The sequence below is a fragment of the Gossypium arboreum genome, chromosome 11 (assembly GCF_025698485.1).
Source record: "Gossypium arboreum isolate Shixiya-1 chromosome 11, ASM2569848v2, whole genome shotgun sequence".
Classification (NCBI taxonomy): Eukaryota; Viridiplantae; Streptophyta; class Magnoliopsida; order Malvales; family Malvaceae; genus Gossypium; species Gossypium arboreum.
The window spans coordinates 28,606,156-28,625,744 of NC_069080.1; the positions used below are offsets into that span (position 1 = coordinate 28,606,156).

At 36.7% G+C, this 19,589-nt stretch overlaps 1 non-coding gene across 1 annotated transcript; it reads right to left on the reverse strand.

Annotated features, from left to right (window-relative positions):
• Window positions 1–205: 205 nt before the first annotated feature.
• LOC128284976 (small nucleolar RNA R71) lies at window positions 206–312 on the reverse strand. Its single transcript, XR_008275392.1, has one exon. It is a non-coding gene; the product is annotated as a small nucleolar RNA R71 (small nucleolar RNA).
• Window positions 313–19,589: the final 19,277 nt, after the last annotated feature.

Genomic DNA, 19,589 nt, shown 5'->3' on the forward strand with positions numbered 1-19,589 from the left:
TCACTTAACAAATTTACTGGAATTTTGCGATACATTCAAAATCAATGGCGTTTCTGATGATGCCATCTGTCTTTGGTTATTTCCCTTCTCATAGAGAAACAAAGCTAAACAGTAGTTGAACTCATTACCATGAGCGTCTATCACTACTTGGGAGCAAATAACCGAGAAATTTTTACTAAAATATTTTTCGCCAGCTAAAACGGCTAAATTACGCAATGATATCTCTTCTTTTGTGCAGATGAACTTAGAAACACTTTACGATGCATGGGAGAGATACAAGGATCTATTGAGAAGGTGCCCTCACCAAGGGTTACCTCTATGGTTGCAAGTTCAAACGTTCTACAATGGTGTGAATCCCTCGACAAGACAAATGATTGCGGAACTATCAACAATAAAACACCGGAAGATGCCTACGAATACATAGAGGAGATGTCACTGAACAACTATCAGTAGCAAGTCATGAGGACTAAGCCAACAAAAACAGCTGGCGTTTATAACATCGATTCAGTGTAATAACCCGAAATTCACGGGCACCGGAAAAGTGAGTTATAGGGCCTCCGTCTTAGTGAAATAAGTTCGAAAATAATTATTAAAAATATTTATGAGCCTAGTGGTGTGTCTAATTAGGATCTAATTAGGTGAATTTAGCTTAATTTAGAGTAAGTAATAAAAAGGATTAAATTGAATAAAGGGTAAAAGTTTAATTATAAAGCAATAGAAAATAAAAGGATTAAAATGGCAATTAAGCCATTGACTACAAATGAGGTGGCATATTGGTGAAATAAAATCAAAGATTTTTTTAGGTTTTATATATTATAATAATTATTATTATGGTTTTATATTAAATTATTATAATTATTAATTAACATTATGGTTTTATATTAGATTATTATTATTAGCATTATTATTAAATAAATTAAATAGAAGACAATTGTATGGTAATAAAATATACATGTGTAAGAATTGTAATTTAAATATTAATTACTTATAATTTAAGTATAAAGATATTTTATAATTATTAATTGTATTAATTAAATCATGAGATTTTTATTTGATAAGCAAATTAGATAATGACATTTGTAATAATATAAATATGTACACTTGTTATATAATTATTAATTTACTTTTGACATTTGTAATAATATAAATATGTACACTTGTTATATAATTATTAATTTACTTAATATTAAAGTAAAAGATATTTTAATATATGATATTAATATTATATTATGTTAATAAAATAATAAAGCATAAAAAGAATTAAGGAAACAAAGAAACAAAACAAAAGAAATAGAAACGAAGCAGGGAACAAAACGAAAACAGGGGAAGAAAAAGGGAAAGAAAATAAAAAGGGAAATTGGGATTTTAAAGCTTCAAGTTTAATTGGTAAGCTTAATTAAGTCCTTTTCTCTTAATTTTGATATTTTAGAAGCTTTAAAACAAGTTTTGATGAAATTAAGTTGATAATTCAAGAGTTTGTATGTTTCCAAATATGGTTCATGTTGGATAAATTATGGAATTAGGGATTTAATTTAATGAATTCTAAGTTAGAATTGATTAAGGGATTAAATTGTAAACTAGGCTATAAGTTTTATGTTGAAGGGCCTAAATTGAAGAAATTTCAAAATTAGGGAAATATGCTGGAAATTTTATAGTTAAATATAAGTTTAAACAAAATTTGAATAGAAAAGAGAGTGAATTGGATAAAGAAAATAATTAAGTTTAGTTAGGATTAAATTGGGAATAAGGTAGGAATTGTTTAGAAATTTAATTATTTATTATAATTAATGCTGTAAATAATAATATAAATTACTATTATTTTCAGTAGCCAACAAAGAACCTGAAACGTCAAACATCAAAAGGAAAGGAGAAAGTCATCGAGGACTAAAACGGAGAATTACGGTGTGTATTACTATAATTCAAATTTTAATTATTAGTGATTGCTGAAATTTTAATTGTTATGTATGGTAAGTAAGACTTGAGGTAAGTATGTGATTATTTGAAAAGTGTATTGATTGAAAAATAAATAAATGGTGACAATTGTATGGTGTTGATGGTATACACTTGTGTGAAAATTAATTTGTATATGAATTAAGATAATAGATATTTGAATTGAATGAGTATTGAAAATTTTTGTGTAAATAAAATTGAAATTAGAAAAAGTAAAATAATACCCTATTAACTTGTCGGACTAGATTTTATACAAATGGCATGCCATTGGATTTGTGATGTGATGAGGAGATTGTAGTTCGGCCGAGAAGATGTTTCTGTTATTATATACTTCGATTTATCCGAAGAGGCACTTAATGCCTTACTGGTGTGTTATAGAGGATTTAAAATATTTTGGTGTGTTTGGGTTGGACATTCTGGTGTGTTTGGGTAGAAATCCACGTATTTGTCATAGTTTGAGCTTTGTTAGTAAGGTAAATAATTGAAATGAAATTTTGAAAATGAGATTATTTGTTTTAGCACTATTGAAAAGTACGAGAAAGAATGTATGAACTAAATTATGAATTGAGTTAGTATGAGAAAAATGAATTATGAATTTAAGATTTACTAAGTAAAATAATTATATATAAAAGTAGTTTAAATAATTATAAAATTTATGGTTGATGTTTGTAATTTATTAATGTTAAATAGTCTTGATTTATAGTAATACCATTGAGTATATCCATACTCACAGACGGTTGTTTCCGTGCATGAGTTAGTAGAAGTCAAGTGTCCCTACCAAACATCTAGAACAATCCGGCTCCAACACAAACTTGGTGATGTATATTTTCTTTTGGGTAAAGGTGGCATGTACATAGGTGTTGTTTAGTCACTTGAATATGTATATTACTTTGAGTAGTGAAGGATGAATTATAAGATTTAGATGGTTAAATGAAATGGTAAGGAAAGTACATGATATTTTGATACATGAACATTAAGTTGTTAAATGAATGAAGTTTATAAACAATTTTGAATGATGCTATGATAGTTATTAAGTTAAAATCATGTTAATGATATAAATATTAGTTATATGAATGTGAAACATTGGTGTTGGTGATTTTGGTTTGAATTTGCAGGAGGTTTAGGTAAAAATAAGCAGAAATGCTGTCGAAATTTTTTTATAAAAAAAAAAATTGGAATACTCGAACAAGTCTCGTTCTACTTTTAATACGTGTTTGAACTTCGAGAGTCCAAGATAGGGACTTAATTATTATATTATACTATGAAAGTTATATTAATTGTAAATTATTCGTAAGTTGTCCGATATAATAGGTAATGCCTCATAACCTCATTCCGGCGACGGTTTGGGGTTAGGGGGTGTTACATTCAGTCACCATGATCTCTAATCAGATAGAACTTCTCAATAAAAAGATTGATAGTTTTCTTGGTTCTACGCAGGTACATCCAGAAATGAGGTGTGACTCAAGCGGAGGAGGTGTGCATACAGAATACCAATCCTTCAATCCTACAACTAAAGAAGAACAAGTCAACTATATGGGTAATAGTAACTTTAGATCTTAAAATAACCCATACAGTAATACCTATAATGCAGGTTGGAAGAACCACTCAAATTTTTCCTGGGGAGGTCAAGGGAATCAAAAGCCACAAAATCCTTAGGGTTTTCAACAGCCACCTTATCACCAAGAGAAGAAGGCGAACCTTGAAGAGATGCTCCCTAAATTCATCTCGGTGTCAGAAACCCGTTTTCAAAATACCGAGACTGCACTTAAGAATCAACAAGCATCGATCCAAGGACTCGAAACTCAGATAGGCGAGCTGTCCAAACTAATCTCCGAAATACCACAAGATAGCCTACCAAGTAATACTAAACCTAATCCGAGGGAACACCTCAATGCAATTAGTGCTCAAAATAAGAACGTACTCGTTATACCCGAGCCAGAAATACAGCAAAACAACGCGATGAACAAATGACGAGAAGAGTTAAACGAAAATGATCCCAAATAGGTAAGTACGAATCATGATCCTCATGTGCCATATCCTAAAGCAATGACAAAATACAGAACAGAAGAACAATTCGGTAAGTTTGTCAAACTCTTAAAGAAATTACATATTAACTTACCCTTTATTGAAGTTCTTTCACAGATGCCCAACTCAGCAAAATTCTTAAAGGAACTTCTGAGCAATAAAAGGAAATTAGACACTACATCACATGTGGAACTCAATGCAGTCTGCTCAACTATTCTAAAGAATAAGCTAGCTAATAAATTGCAAGATCCAGGGAGTTTTATAATTCCTTGCTTAATTGGTAGTTTATCTGTGAATAATGCTTTAGTTGATTTAGGGGCAAGTATAAATGTTATGCCCTATAAAATGTTTAAACGATTAGGTCTTGCTAAACCCAAACAGACTAGGATGAGCATAAAATTGGCTGACAAAACAGTTAGATTTCCTAAGGGTATTATTGAAGATGTTCTCGTTAAAATTGATAAATTTATTTACCCAGTAGACTTTGTTGTCTTAGATATGGATGAGGATAACGAGGTACCTTTAATTTTAGGACGACCCTTTTTAGCAACTGCCAGAACCATTATTAATGTAGGCACAGGGGAGCTAACACTTCGTGCAGGTGACGACACAGTAACACTCCAAGCACGCGATTCAATCAAAACCCTTAAAACTCAGGATAATGCTATAAAACCTATCGATAATAAAGCTAATATTCAATCGTCCTTGCAGGAACCTTCTCGAAATAAGACAACAGAGAAAGTGCACTACTATCATGAAATGAACAAAGATGCCCATGAAGAACGAAGGCTACGGATAGAGGAGCTAGACGAATGGCGAGAACACAAACCGAAAAAACATGATAAACCAAAACTACGCCAAAACAAGCTCGATACCTCTCCTAATCAACTTACGGTTGGCGATAAAGTCTTACTAGATGACGTTGATCCTCACATTGTCACTACCACACCGAATGAGGGAATCCCTCTTACGGTACTTAGTATTTTTCCATTCAGCAATGGAGGTGAGTCATCCCAAGTTCGGCACTTTTAAGGTAAACAACACCCAATTAAAACCTTATTTTAAAACTGACAACAGGAATGAGGAGTATGAACTCCTCAAACCACCATGATCATTCAACGAAGAGGTAATTCGAGCTTAGACTATAAATAAGCGCTTCTCGGGAGGCAACCCGAGCACTAACACATTTTGATTTCTTTATTATTTTTAATTTCTAACACTTTGAATCATTAACTTAATCTTTGAATTGCACAGTTTTTCAGCACACATGGCCAGGAACACGGGCGTGCCTAAAGCCGTGGCCAAACAGGGGAAGAGACACGGCCGTGCGAGACGGCCGTGTTGAAGCAGGACATGATTTCCCAAAAACACGGGGTGCGATAAATCCCCACAGCCGTGTGACATGGCCGTGGGTGAACTTGATAGGAAGAATACAGGTGTCGGATAGAAAACCACGGGCGTGCCAGGGACAAGGCTTGATTCTGTTTCTTCGACACGGGAGTGAGACACGCCTGTGCCATTAAACCGTGGACAACAATACACGGGCGTGCTACCATAAAACACGGGCGTAGGAGAAGCGAACAAAGCTAGGCACGACCGTGCGACATTGCCGTGTGCCACACACTCCGAAGACACACAGGCATGTGATAGTAGCCGGGCATGACCTGTAATATCCTAAATTAGGGCTTAATCGGAATAGTGGTTTCGTGACCACAAATCCGAGATAGAAATAATTATTTTACAATTATTTTGATGTTTATGATATGATTGCATGATTGTGTGAAAATTTCGTGATGAAATTCTATGCCTAAAGTGTTTAAATTGAAAGTAGGGACTAAATCGAATAAGTTGCAAAACTTGCATTCTAGAAGTTTTTAGTATGAAATTATTTTGGAATATTAATGAGGAGGTCTTAAATAGAAATTTTACCAATTTTAAGTTCATGGACAAAATTAGGACATGGAAGGAATTTTTGGAAAGTTTAGTAGTAAGGGTATTTTGGTCATTTAGTTATTAAAATGAATTAAAAACAAAATTAAAAGCCAATTTTGTCCATCTTCTTCATTAGGCCGAAATTTCAAGGGTTCTCCATAGCTAGGGTTTGTTTCAAGCTTCCAAGCTCCATAGTAAGTGATTCCAAGCCCGTTTTAATGATTTTTATGTTTTTGAGATCCATTAACTCGATAAAGCTTATGTTAGCAATAATTTAACCTAGGGTTTATATTTGGAAAAATACCCATAGGTGAAATTTGTGTATTTTGATGTTTTATGATATAATATGAAGTTTTAAATTATGTTAGACAACTTGTACTACTCGATTTTAAGCAAAAAGCGAGTAAAAGGGCTTAATCGGTAAAAATACCTAATAGTCACAAGTACATGTTAGAGTGAGAATTTGATGTTGCCATAGAAGAGAAAAGTGATCAGCATGTTGTAAAACATAAGAATAAGGAATAAAGTTTAATCCAGAGCCTAGGGGCAAAAATGTAAATATGCAAAAGTTTAGGGTAAAATTGTAATTTTGCCAAAATTTGAGTTAAGGATTAATTTGATAATGTGAGTATTAAATAAGCTAAATGTGTTATTTTAGATCAAGAAAGGCGTGGAATCGACCTCAATCGAGGAAAAGAAAAGATTGTGGACTAAATTGCAAAATCTTTGTATTTTGGTACCAAGGTAAGTTCATGTGTAAATAATGTAGCATAATTGTTATTTTTAAGTTATTGATATTAATTATGTGTTATGCTGAATTTTATTATGAAATGTATGCTTTGTGGTTAATTTCAAATAATATGTAAATTATGTGAACTACTTGTTAAATATAATTGTTCTAGAGTATTGATTTGGCATTCTACGGAAGACAGCAAGGATAAGTGTTCGAGGAAAAGCCCGTTTGAAACTTAGGAATAGATTAGGATACAAGTGACATGTCACTAGGATGGTTGAGCATCCGAACTCGTTGAGTTGAGTCCGAGTTCGTGAGATGTAACTAGGCATCCGAACTCGTTGAGTTGAGTCCGAGTTCACTTATGGATCTGAACGCCGAGCTCGTTGAGTTGAGTCCGAGTTCGCTTATGGGCGGGTTACATGATTGCTTGATTGAATATGTGGCACTTATGTGCAAGTTATCCATGTATCCGAATTATATTCGATGTGTTCAACGGGTAAAGTTCTACTCAAATGGAGGAAAATTTCGAGATGTAAAGAGGCGTATTGGTAAGTGATATGAAATGGATATTTTGGACAGGTATGTATTTAACCCTCGGGTTGAGTATTGATACAACCACGATAAGGTAATAAGATGATGAAGAATGATTAAAATGTGATATGTGTTTTAGTGATGTATGCTAATGTTGGTGGTATAACTGTTTGTTATGTTACTTATTATTTGCATATGAACTTACTAAGCATTTATGCTTACTCCTCCTTCTTACTCATTGTAGTTTTGGACAAGCCAGCTCAGAGTCGGGATAGGTCGAAGGCTCATCACACTATCCGTAAGATTTTTGGTAAATGGCTTGTAAATTTAAGTATGGCATGTATAGCAATATACCCATTTTGTGTAAATGATCTTATGGTATGGTTGTGAAATGGTTGAGGAAATGCTTGATAATGATAAATTATGAAAATGGTTAGTTTAGATTATGTTTGATGTTAAGGAAAACTATTAAGATACTTAGTGCATAAAACTCATAAAAGGATGAAATTTACCATAAACAGAATACCGCAGCAATACTAACGCGAGTTTGAAAATTTACTAAAAATCATAAAAATTGAATTTGGTGGTGAAATACATATCAAATTGAAGCTTATTATGTCTAGTTTCACATGAAACAAATGAAACAAGTAAAGGAAGTATATGTTAGAAGATATTTTAATTTTAGTGAAATAGAGTCATAGCAGTTTTTGAATCCCCTGTTCCTACTTTAGAAATTCACCATAAATTGTAAAGATATAATTAGGTGGTGTATTTTATATCCTCAGAATCCTTATTGAGTCTAGTTTTAGTATAAACAAACCTCATAGTCATATGAATTTTGTACAGAGAGAAATATGGTTCGAAGTAAACAGAGGTCAGACCAGTCGAGTCTTGAAACAGGGGTAACTTTAACTAATAAACTGTACTAATTGGCCCAACCAAAAATTCTAGAAAAAAATTAGTAGATAGTTCTATGAGTCTAGATTCAGGAAAAATTTATAGATCTTAATTTCGAGTTTCGTAACTCAAGATATGATTTTTCTTGTGACTGTGACGCAAGTAGCCTAAAAGCTGTGAATGTAGAAACAAATAATTCAAAGTTCTAAAAATGTTAAACTAAGCTTAGTAACACCTCATACTCGACTCCGGCGACAGTCTCGGGCGTGGGGGCGTTACATGACCACATTTGAAAAATTCAAAAAACACGGGCTACTCTCACAACACAAGGGCGTGGCCCTAGGCCGTGTGCCCCTCCCCTATATAAACAAACCACTATTCATCTTCTTCATCTTTTCAAAACCCTAGCCGAAATCCACCCTCCCCCAACCCCTACTCCCTATTCCGGCCACCATTCCCTAGATTCTCACTTCCCCAACCCCAAACCACCCTCAAAGTCACTCCACTCGCATTAATCCCCATTTTCCCCTCACTATACCCTCCATTTTCCTAACACACGGCTTCCTCCCCGCGTCACACGCCCGTACTCGACACCACACGCCCGTGCGCCTCCATACAGCAACCCCTGGTTTACTTTCTTAACTTTATTTTTCCAATTTGTGTTGCTACATTAGTATTTTACATGCTTTGCATACATATTGTTACTATTATAAATATGTTCTCGACAAGTTAGGAATTTGCTTTAAGAATTAACTTGTTTAAGTTACTAAATAGCATATACTAATTTTAGGCCTATTGCTTAACTACTGATGTATCTTGGATTCTATCAATGATTATATATTTTTAGGTACATTATGTCGTCATCACGGGGTAAGAAGGCCGCGGTCCCTTCATCAAAGAGACGTAGGGGACCGGGTTCTTCCTCGGTACGTGCTACAACCGAAGTTCGGCACCTGCTCCTTGAATTCCCACAAGCTTCGCAGGAGGAGCTATTTCAAATACTCCGCGCACGACCCATCACCATAGGTCGTTGCATTGACTGGGCTGCCATAGAGTAAGTCCAGCTCGCTGATGCCATCCACGCCCTCCTGTCCACCGACCCATGGGAACGGTTCTCGCTATTACCGAGCCCACTTATTTAGAGCTAACCTTAGAATTATGCTCTACTTTTCATTTACAGGTGGTGATGATGAACAATGATGACCCATGCACCATTCACTTCCGATTAGGCAGTCTAGTTCGTGCGATGAGTGTCCCAGACCGATGAGTTTATGGAGGAGGAGAACATGAATGCACTACCACGCAATATCCACATCTCCCCCTCCTTATGCTGGAAGGCTTTGGCACCACTCTCTAAGACCCTAACCGCTCGAAGGCCTCAGCTCTCCCCCCTTCCCTCCGCTATCTCCATGCCATATTGGCTCACATATTAACCGGGAGGAGAGAGAGCACCGGCGTCGTCACCACCCACGACGCCTACTATTTATGGTGCATGGCGAATGCACACGTGACTGACTTGGCCTACTTCATTGCTTTCGCCATTCGCCATCAGATCAAGCGACATAAGAAGGGAGTGATCTCCATCGGCCCCTATGTGACGCACCTTGCCAGACACTTCGACCTCCTCAACACCGTGGCTCAGTCATCAATGCTTACCCTGATAGGTCAGATGTCCCCACAGGGCATCACGACTATGTTACACATGCAGATGATCAAGCGCCGACGTGGGGCCGATCCTTCTCAGTACCGTCTCTCGCATGCCATTGACGAGGAGGATCTTAAGGACATTCCTGATGAAGTCCCCTCATAGAACGAGGAGCCTTCTACTGCGCCACCTAGGGAACGACCAGTTCATGCAACTTCTTCATTGGCACATCTTTCTGACCGACTCGCCCATTTTGAGTAGTATTGCACTACGCAGTTCGAGATGATCCACGAGCGAGATCGGCGACGTGACCGACAGATGGATGATATGCAGGCCATGATGCAGCAGTTGTGCCAGCACTTCCACATCGTACCTCCAGTACCACCACTTGAGGGCCTTACCGATGAGGATCATTGAATCCTCCTATTTTCTTTTTCTTTTTATTTATTCTTATTCTTATTTTTATTTATTTATTTTATTCTTATTTTTCTTTTGATTTTTATTTTCATTTCAATTTTGTTACTTTGAAAGACATATCTATATTAGTAAATTTTATTTTTCCATTTTATGGTATTTCTAACAAGTAATTCCACTACACTGTCTTCCACACCAACTCTTAATAAGCTTTTCATGATTCTAAAGACTTCCAAGCAAAGCTGCTAGGAATATGTTACGCAATGAGGAAACAAATAGGGAACAATACCTAACGAGTGCCATGCTTAACGACCTAATTTCTTCATCTAGCCAAGAACAGTGGCCGCAACCATTTTCCCCAAACAATCCAGCCTCAGAATTTAGCTCCGCATCCTTCTAATAGGGAGTTTCACCTCTTTCCCTCTTATGATTTTCTTTATGTTGAAGAGTCTATCTTTGTACATTGAGGGCAATGTACATCTTAAGTGTGGGGGGGTGAACATGAAACCTAACTTTTTGCATTATTCTCAAATCCCTGAATTTGGTCTTGTGTTTAAGTGATGTTCTCATAATCCTGATCGAATGAATTCTGATTGATCTATAATTATTATTGATATGTCATGAATTAGACCAAGGGAATTATGCATGATTATTTAACTATAGGACATTAGAGAATCAAGCATGATAAGCTGATAATTTGAGAACTAAAATTTTTAGGTTATTTTCCTGAATTGAGGTATTATCTTGAAATCTTAAGTATATAGGAATGACATCAAAAACCCAAATTTTTGGTGAGATCTTTTAGCCTTTTGAGCATATAACTTTCTTTCTTGCTCACTTCTTTTATGGTTTGAGTGTGTCAACATTGAACTGTTATTCTAGAACTTGCTTCGATTATACATGTCAAGATCACACGTATGATTTGATATACTGAGATGATAAAGGCACTTAGGATTTAACCCATTGACTCCATAAAAATCCTTCCCACATAATTAAACCCTTAGTGAATCCCCTTTGAGCCTACTAACCCTTTTCTTTGATTAACCCTCATCATTAACCCATTAACCCATTATTGTTGAAATCCTCTTACTTAATTTGACCCTTTTTATCGAGATTGAATTTAATATTGTTAACTCACTATGTTCACCATTTTTTGTTACTGAATCATGAAGTATAATTTCTGTATTGTATTAACTTGATTTGTTATTAAAAAAAATGTGTAATTCTCAGCAAGCTAAAGTTGTCATGAACTCATGTAAAATAGTTATAGCTATTTGTTTGTCATTCAGTAATTAAGTTTTTGATAGTGGGGTAATATATTGAAATTATTTCGATTCTAACCCTTGTTCTTCAACCTGTATCCATACCTGTAACCTAAACCCCATTACAACCATGCAAAGACCTTTTGATTAGTGTATCATATCATTTACAAGTGGTGAAGATTTGATTTTCATGCAAGCCTATGGTAATAACTTTTCATGTTAGACAATCGAGTGCTTAATCTTGACCCTTAAACACTTTGAGTGATTTGAGTGAATCTTTAGTGAGGATGTCATCTCTTGTGTATTTAGGACTAAATTTAATTACTTAAAGGAAAGAGCTTACCTATAATTTTATTATCGAAATATCTGATTTAGATTGTTTGAGGCTTTAATGCCCCTATAGTTAAATTCTCACTGTATAATTTTCCGTGGAATAGTTTGTAATATTATCAATATTGATTATGTGATTGAACAGAATGAATTCTAGTAGTAAGTGAGAATTTTGCTTGAGGACAAGCAAATGCTTAAATGTGGGGGTATTTGATAGACGCCAAATGATACATATTTTTACCCCAAATACTTAGCATATTCATGGATGTTTGCTACTAGATTTGTGGCTTTTTGTGCTTTTAATCCAGTTATTTCATGCTTTGTACCCAGGAGAGCACCAAGAATCAAGAAGAGCCAAAAACAAGCTAAAATATGGACAAAACAGACCAAATCGAGAAGACCCATACGGCCTAAGCCTTGCCACACGGGCAGCTCACAGGCCAGTGCCTTTCGAGGGTGTCGACCAAGGGTTACACGACTCACACGGCCTGACCATTGAGCTCACATGGCTGTGGCAATTTAACGAATCACACACGGCCTTGCAACCACGTCACACGGACGTGGCACACGGGCGTCTCCCTTTTTCAAGGAGTTGTATTCTACATGGAAAAAGGATACTTAGGGGGGAAGAAAGCCAATCAAAAGCCTATATAAACACCCTAAGTATGACCTAGAAAGGGGGCTAGCTCTCCAGAACTTTTCTAGAACACAGAACAACACGCCGGAAATTACTTGAAGGAAGCCAGACAATCCATCTCAAAAGCCAGAGCTACTCCAAGACTGAAGATCTCTCTCAGAATTCCTTCAGGGGTTTTACAGTTTTCTTTATGTTTTGTTATTTTCAAACTTTTGAGATGTACTCTTATTTTATTATGAACTAAACCCCTTAGATACCTAAGGGGGATAAAACCTATGATGGATCTTGTTATTATTATCTAAAGTGTATGATAAATACTTGATTTGTTCTTAATTATGTGTTCTTAATGCTTGATTTAATATTTTGGTTATTAATTCATGATTTGATGTGCTTATGCAGAAGAGGAATAGACCCTGCCTAAGAATAGATTTGGCATAATTAAGTGGAGTTGATCGAACTCCTAGAAATAGGGTTACAAGATTTTTCCGGATTAGGGTGAAACCTAATAAGGGGATCCATAGATCGAGTTAATGCAACCCTAGAGTGTTAATTAAAGAAAAGTCTCGGTTATTCAATCTAGGGATTCGATGTTATTAGTCTTGAATAGGGATAATAACTTAACTTAGGGATCTCTACGGAACAAGTCAAGTGAATAAATCGTCTGGTTCAGAGTCAGATAACAAGTGAAATCTAAGTGGATTCCTCCTTGGGTGTCGTTTTTATTAATTGCTTCTCTTCAAGTCTTTTTCCAAATTCTCTCTTTGCTTTAATTAAATTAGTTAATTAGTTTAGATAATTAGTTTAATAAACAAACCCTTTTATTCTTAGGCAAGATAATAAAAAGATAGTTGTTACTAGTACTTTTGGTTCCCATGGGTACGATATCCCGGTCTTGCCATTACTATACTATTGTTTGATAGGTGCACTTACCTTTTCGTCGTGATAATAGTTAGTCTAGGTTTGATCTTCATTAGAAATATTTATTACTTTTTATGAATCACTGCGATCAGACACAGTGAAGTTGGGTGAAGGCAGTTTCGAAAAATGGCAGCAACATATATGGTTAATAGTTGAGGGATATGAGTTACTTGGATATTTGAAAGGGACTATACCTGCTCCGCCTCAATTCATCTCCTCTCTAGACGACGTTCTCACTCCGAATCTTGATAGTTTTGTTTTCATCCAGCAAGATAAGCTTCTTTCTTCTTAGCTTCTCTCTACAATTAGTTCACCTTTGTTTTCTTGTTTTACAGCAGCAAAATTGGCTTGTAAATTTAGAGCACGGCCAATCATCTTTTTGCTGCTGCTACTGGCGTAAAACTATCTCAAATCTGGCATGACCTTTACTTAATCTAGAAGGGAACCATGTCAGTCAAAGATTATATAGCGAAAATACAAAATTCCTGTGCACTTCATAAGGCCTCTGGATCGGCAGTTCCGAAGGTAGAAAAGGTAAAAATAATACTAGTCAAACTCTTATTGGAGGTTGATGCTGTTTAAACCCTTGCATCATTCTCGACCGAGTCTCTTCTGCTTCAAAAAAATTAGTTGAAGCTCTTCTTGAATTTGAGAACCATCAAAATCACAGCACAACAGAAGCACCATTTCATGCGAATATTGTTGAGGCTACTTAAATCAAGAGCGGTGGTCGACACGGTCTTGTGATGGTCGTTAAATGCGCTAGTGGGTGAGGGTTTCAGCCACGGATCCAATGGTAGATATAGTCACTTAGCCCAACTTTGTTACTACCACTTCGATCGCGGGTACGGTGGCTCATTCGCTCCGAACACGGCACTGGCATCATCTAGTCGTCCTGGTCAAGGACCACATGAAGCCTTTTTTGGCGAGTCTGGTTGGTGGTCATCCACTCGTGGTGGCCCAGTCTTGTTTGGTAGATCTGGGCAGTGCGTCAGCCCTTTGGCGGTAGCTCTTGTGGTTTTTCCGTCTGGCCATTTGTCGGAACACATGCTACCAAACTATTCTATGCCTAATTTTAAGTCTATTAAGGTTTCTAACCCATTTATTTTTCCTAGTACTGACGCAGGCCACGTGGTTGGATCTGCTCCCTCCAAGCCACGTGATTTGACTCCTCTCATGAGTTATCCGTTTGGGCCATATGACATTGGTCATCAGGTGGGGCATCATGCTGGGCCAAAATGTGGGAGTTTCTTTTGGACCGCATGTGTTTGGGCAATCAAATAGGTATAGGCCATATATGGCAATCCATAGAATTGGACCAAGTGGTAGGCCGGCCAACGAGCCATCTAATATGGGTTAGAATAATGGGCCAAATGTCAATCTTGTTGGGCCTGAGCCAAATGGTGATAATACTATTCAAAATAATGGTGTGTCGTGGCGAACTAAACCGAAGGCTCGGGTACATGATTTTGTTGTCTGGCCATGCGTTGGGTTGCCTCGTATTCTTGATTTTCATGCATCTAATTTTTTGACCACCTTGGGGTCCAATGCCAACAAAACTCATTATGGGTCTAACTTTGATAATGACTCTTATATTCTTATGCCTGTAGGGACCACATCTTAGTGTCCTGATTCAGGGGCTACACATCATGTCTGTCGCAAGGCAACTACTTTGCATGAGTCCACACTTTGCATGAGTCTACACATCATGTCCATCTGTCTTAACTGTTAAACATGTTCTATATAAGTGTAAAATTGTTTCAAATAAAAAGTGCATTGATAATGTTTGTGTTGCATGTCAAAAAGGGAAATCTCATAAACTACCTTTTTCAAATTCTACTACTAAGGATAAATAGCTATTTTATTTGGTTGTCTCTAACTTATGGGGACTAGCATCGATTTTTTATCGATCTAAGTTGTATTATCTACATTCATTGACATGTGTAGTTGGTTTACGTGGATTTATCTTGTTCAACGTAAATCTCAAGCAGTTGAGTGTTTTCTTCAATTTCAGAAGATGGTTAAAACTCAGTTTGGGAAAGAAATTAAGAGTTTTCAAAGTGATTGGGGAGGAGAATATCTTAATTTCACGTCGGTGCTGGCTAATCTTGGGATTCTTCATTCTCTCTCTTCCCCATATACATCTGAACAGAATAGAGTTGCTGAGCGGAAGCATAGACACATTGTTAGACTAGTCTTACTCTCTTAGCTCAGGGTAATCTGCCCATGGATTACTGGGGTTATGCCTTTAGTAGTGCTATTCATCTCATGAATCATCTCCCTACTTTAGTTTTGGAATGGTAAGGTTATTGTTTCTTGTCAGGTTTTCTTTTTTATGAATGACGGTTCTTATTCTCGTCACTTATCATGAATAGTGGTTGGACTAGTCCGTGTGTTTCTATTTATGTTCCCCTTGTTCAGATTGATTCCCCTTCTCTTGCTCCAACAATTGCAAGGTCCACTGGCTCTTTATCTTCTCCTTCTTGTGTTCCTCTACAGTCTACAACAAATGGTTCGATAGCTGACTTAAGGTCTGCTTCTTGCGAATCTTATCTCTCAACCTCAACAACTGCGGATAATTCGTCTCCTCCGGACATAGTCCCCCTATTTTGATGTCCGTCCCATTGGGGAATACTCATACTATGGTTACCAGGTCTAAGGCTAGGATTTTTAAGCCTAAGGCTTTATCTGCTGCTGCCTGTGACTATGAGCCTCGCACAGTTTAGGAAGCTTTTGCAGGTCCGAAATGGCGACTAGCGGTACAAGCTAAGTTTGATGCTCTTATTGCTAACTCCACTTGGTATCTTGTTTCTCTTCTTCAAGGACGGAAAATAATCGGGTGTAAGTGGCTTTTTAAAGTAAATAAAAATCCTGATGGGACTATTGCTCGTCGTAAGGCTAGGCTGGTCACAAAAGGGTGTTCACAAGTCCCTAGCTGTGACTTCAAGGAAACATTCAGTCCCGTGGTCAAACCTTCTACTATTCAAACCATACTATCAGTTGCTATATCTCGTGGTTGGCAACTTGATCAGGTCGATGTTAATAATGCCTTTTTTAATAGTGATCTCTTTAACAAAGTGTTCATACAACAACCTCCGGGTTATGTTTAGTTGGTCCAAATGGTGAAAACTTGGTGTGTCATCTAATGAAGGCATTATACGGTTTGAGGCAAGACCCACGTGCCTGGTTTGATAAATTGAAAAGGTATCTTGTTTCTACTGGTTTTCTTGCATCCAAATCTGATGCATCTTTGTTTGTTCGTGTAACATCTAAGTCCGTCATTTATGTTCTTGTTTATGTGGATGATATTATTGTAACGAGAAGTTTGGCTGACAGCATCAGTAGCTTTATTCAGCTTTTAGATAAAGAGTTTTCTTTGAAGGATATAGAACACTTTCTCTGCTTCTTAGGCATTGAAGTCACTCGATCCTCTACTGGAAGTCTTCATTTATGCCAATGCAAATACATCAGGGATCTTCTTGACAGAAGCTCTTTGACAAATGCAAAAAGTGTCCACACACAAATGGTTAGTTCGTCATCATTGTCCAAAAATGAGGGTACTCGTCTTGATGATCCTACAAAATATCGCAATCTAGCTAGTGCTCTTCAATATGTGGTCCTGACTCGACCAAGTATCGCTTATGCTGTGAATCGTGTGTGTCAGTTTGTGCATGCACCCATTATAGCATATCTTGTGGCTTTAAAACGAATCTTACGGTATTTACATGGGACTATTGATCATAGGTTGATTTTTTGTCACTCTGACAGATTATCCCTCGTTGGCTATGCTGATGCCAACTGGGGATTGGATTTTGATGATCGTCACTCCACTACAGGTTATTGTGTGTATTTTAAAGCTATGCCTATTTCATGGTGTTCGAAAAAGCAACAATTTGTTTATCAGTCAATAGCCGAGGCTGAGTATCAAATTTGGTTGTAGCCACTAGTGATGTTACATGGTTAGTTTCTCTGCTGACAGAGTTACAAGTTCCTTCTACTAATTAAATCATTATTTAGTGTGACAATTGAAGCGGTGGTATATCGCTAACCTAGTTTTACATTCCAAGTTCAAACATGTTGAGCTTGATCTATTTTTTGTACGTGAAAAGGTAGTTGAAGGGCCATTCGTTGTTGGAGAGGTGTCTGCTTGTGATCAAGTTGCTGATATATTAACGAAACCCCTGTTTGTTTCTTTGTTTACTCAATTTCGTCATTTACTTCAGGTCTTGCCTCTTGAGTAGTTGGATGAATGTTAAGTATAGGATAAGATAAGTTGTTAAGGAATTTGTTATACAAACTAATAGTCTGTTAGAAGAGTTGTTGACAGCAGTTACTCTCCATTCTTGTATGAAAGAGCTACTAGGGTACTGATCAAAGCAATAAAGAATATCAGAATATTTATTTGTTTAATTCACGATTATTTTTCAATTTCTCTTTGTAAATTCCTTCACTTTTGTACTTACTAACAGCTTAGCACACGAGCATGTAACTTGGCAATGTGGCATAAATCAATATACCCTACAGGTTTGGCATGACCTAGCATACGGCCTGGCACACTAGAGTGTGAGACCATTTCGAAGGGTACATGGGCTATTCACACAAGTGTGTGGTTGGCCGTGTGACCCAAGTCAAGGAGTTACACAGGGTCAAACACAGGCTGGGACACGGCCATGTGATCCCATTTTGAATGTCCACACGACCTGTGACACGGGCGTGTCTTTGGCCGTGTGAGACACACGATAAAGCCACAGTGGTGTATGTCCCCTGTATTTTAAAAAAGTTTCTAAGTTTCTCAAAAATTTCTTGAGTTATCGATTTAGTCCTGAACCACCTCTAATGCATGATTTGAGCCTTGTAGGCTTGTATTAGGGGCGATATGAATGAATGTGAATGATTTTTATCTTGTAATGGAAGATGTATAACAAAATGTATATTCGTTTAAGTAATAAGTCCGGTAATGCTCCGTAAACTTATTTTGGAGATAGATACAGGTTAGGTGTGTTATATTTATTGGTATCAGAGCTACGGTTTAGTCAATTCTAGGACTAATGTAGCGTATGTGAGTCTAGCTATACGTGCCATGTATAACCTGTGGTAGTGTGATATCTCTTGAAAGTTTTAAAATCGTGTTTTTATATAGTAATGGATCCCAATCGAGTAGTGGCTGATGATCTTGAAAGTAATGCGCAGCCTCCGTTCACGGAGTAGCGTAATCTGAGTCGAGACCCGTATCTGGGAGTCAAGCAGGAGAGGTCAAAGAAGCCTTCTTAAAAATGATGAATAAGTGGTTTACTGAGTTTGTCCGAACAAATGAGCAGCCTCCACCCCCACCTATTCCCCAACCGATTCCCGTAGCTCCTCAAGGTTTGGAACCTTTACGTTTGAGTAAGCCGCTGGTCGATAAAATTTGAAAATATAGGGTTGAAGAGTTTAGAGCTATAATTGATGACGATCCTGAGAGAGCTGAGTTTTGGCTTGAGAATACGATTCGGGTATTTGATGAATTATCATGCACACTAGCTTAATGTGTTAAATGTGACGTATCACTTCTAAGAGATACTACATATCAATGGTGGAACACTTTAATATCTGTCGTGCTGAGAGAAAGAGTCACATGAGAATTCTTTCAAATTGAGTTCAAAAAGAAATACATAAGCCAGCGGTTTATTGATAAAAAATACAAAGAATTTTTAGAGTTGAAACAGGACCGAATGTTTGTGACCGAGTACAAGAGAGAATTTTTCAGACTTAGTAAATTTGCTCGAGAATGTGTATCCACTGATGCAATTATGTGTAAGCGATACGAAGATAGATTAAACGAATACATTAGACTTCTAGTCGAGATTCTTGAATTGAAATAATTTGTTGTGTTAGTCAGCAGAGCTTGCAAAGCCGAAGAACTTGTCAAAGAAAAGAGAAAAGCTGATTCTAAGGCTAGAGATTCGAGAAAGAGGCCAATGTGTAAACCCTATGATCGCGTGATTCGTAACAAGTAATAAATATTTATAATGAAGATCATACCTAGACTAACTATTATCACGACGAAAAGGCAAGCGCACCTATCGAACAATAGTATATTAATGTTGTAATATCCTGATTTTGGGCCTAGTCGGAATAGTGGTTTTGTGACCACATAATCCGAGATAGAAATAATTATTTTATGATTATTTTGAGGTCTATGATATGATTGCATGATTGTGTGAAAATTTCGTGAAGAAATTTTATGCATAAAGTGCTTAAATTGAAATTAGGGACTAAATCGAATAATTTGCAAAACTTGCATTCTAGAAGTTTCTAGTATGAAATTGTTTT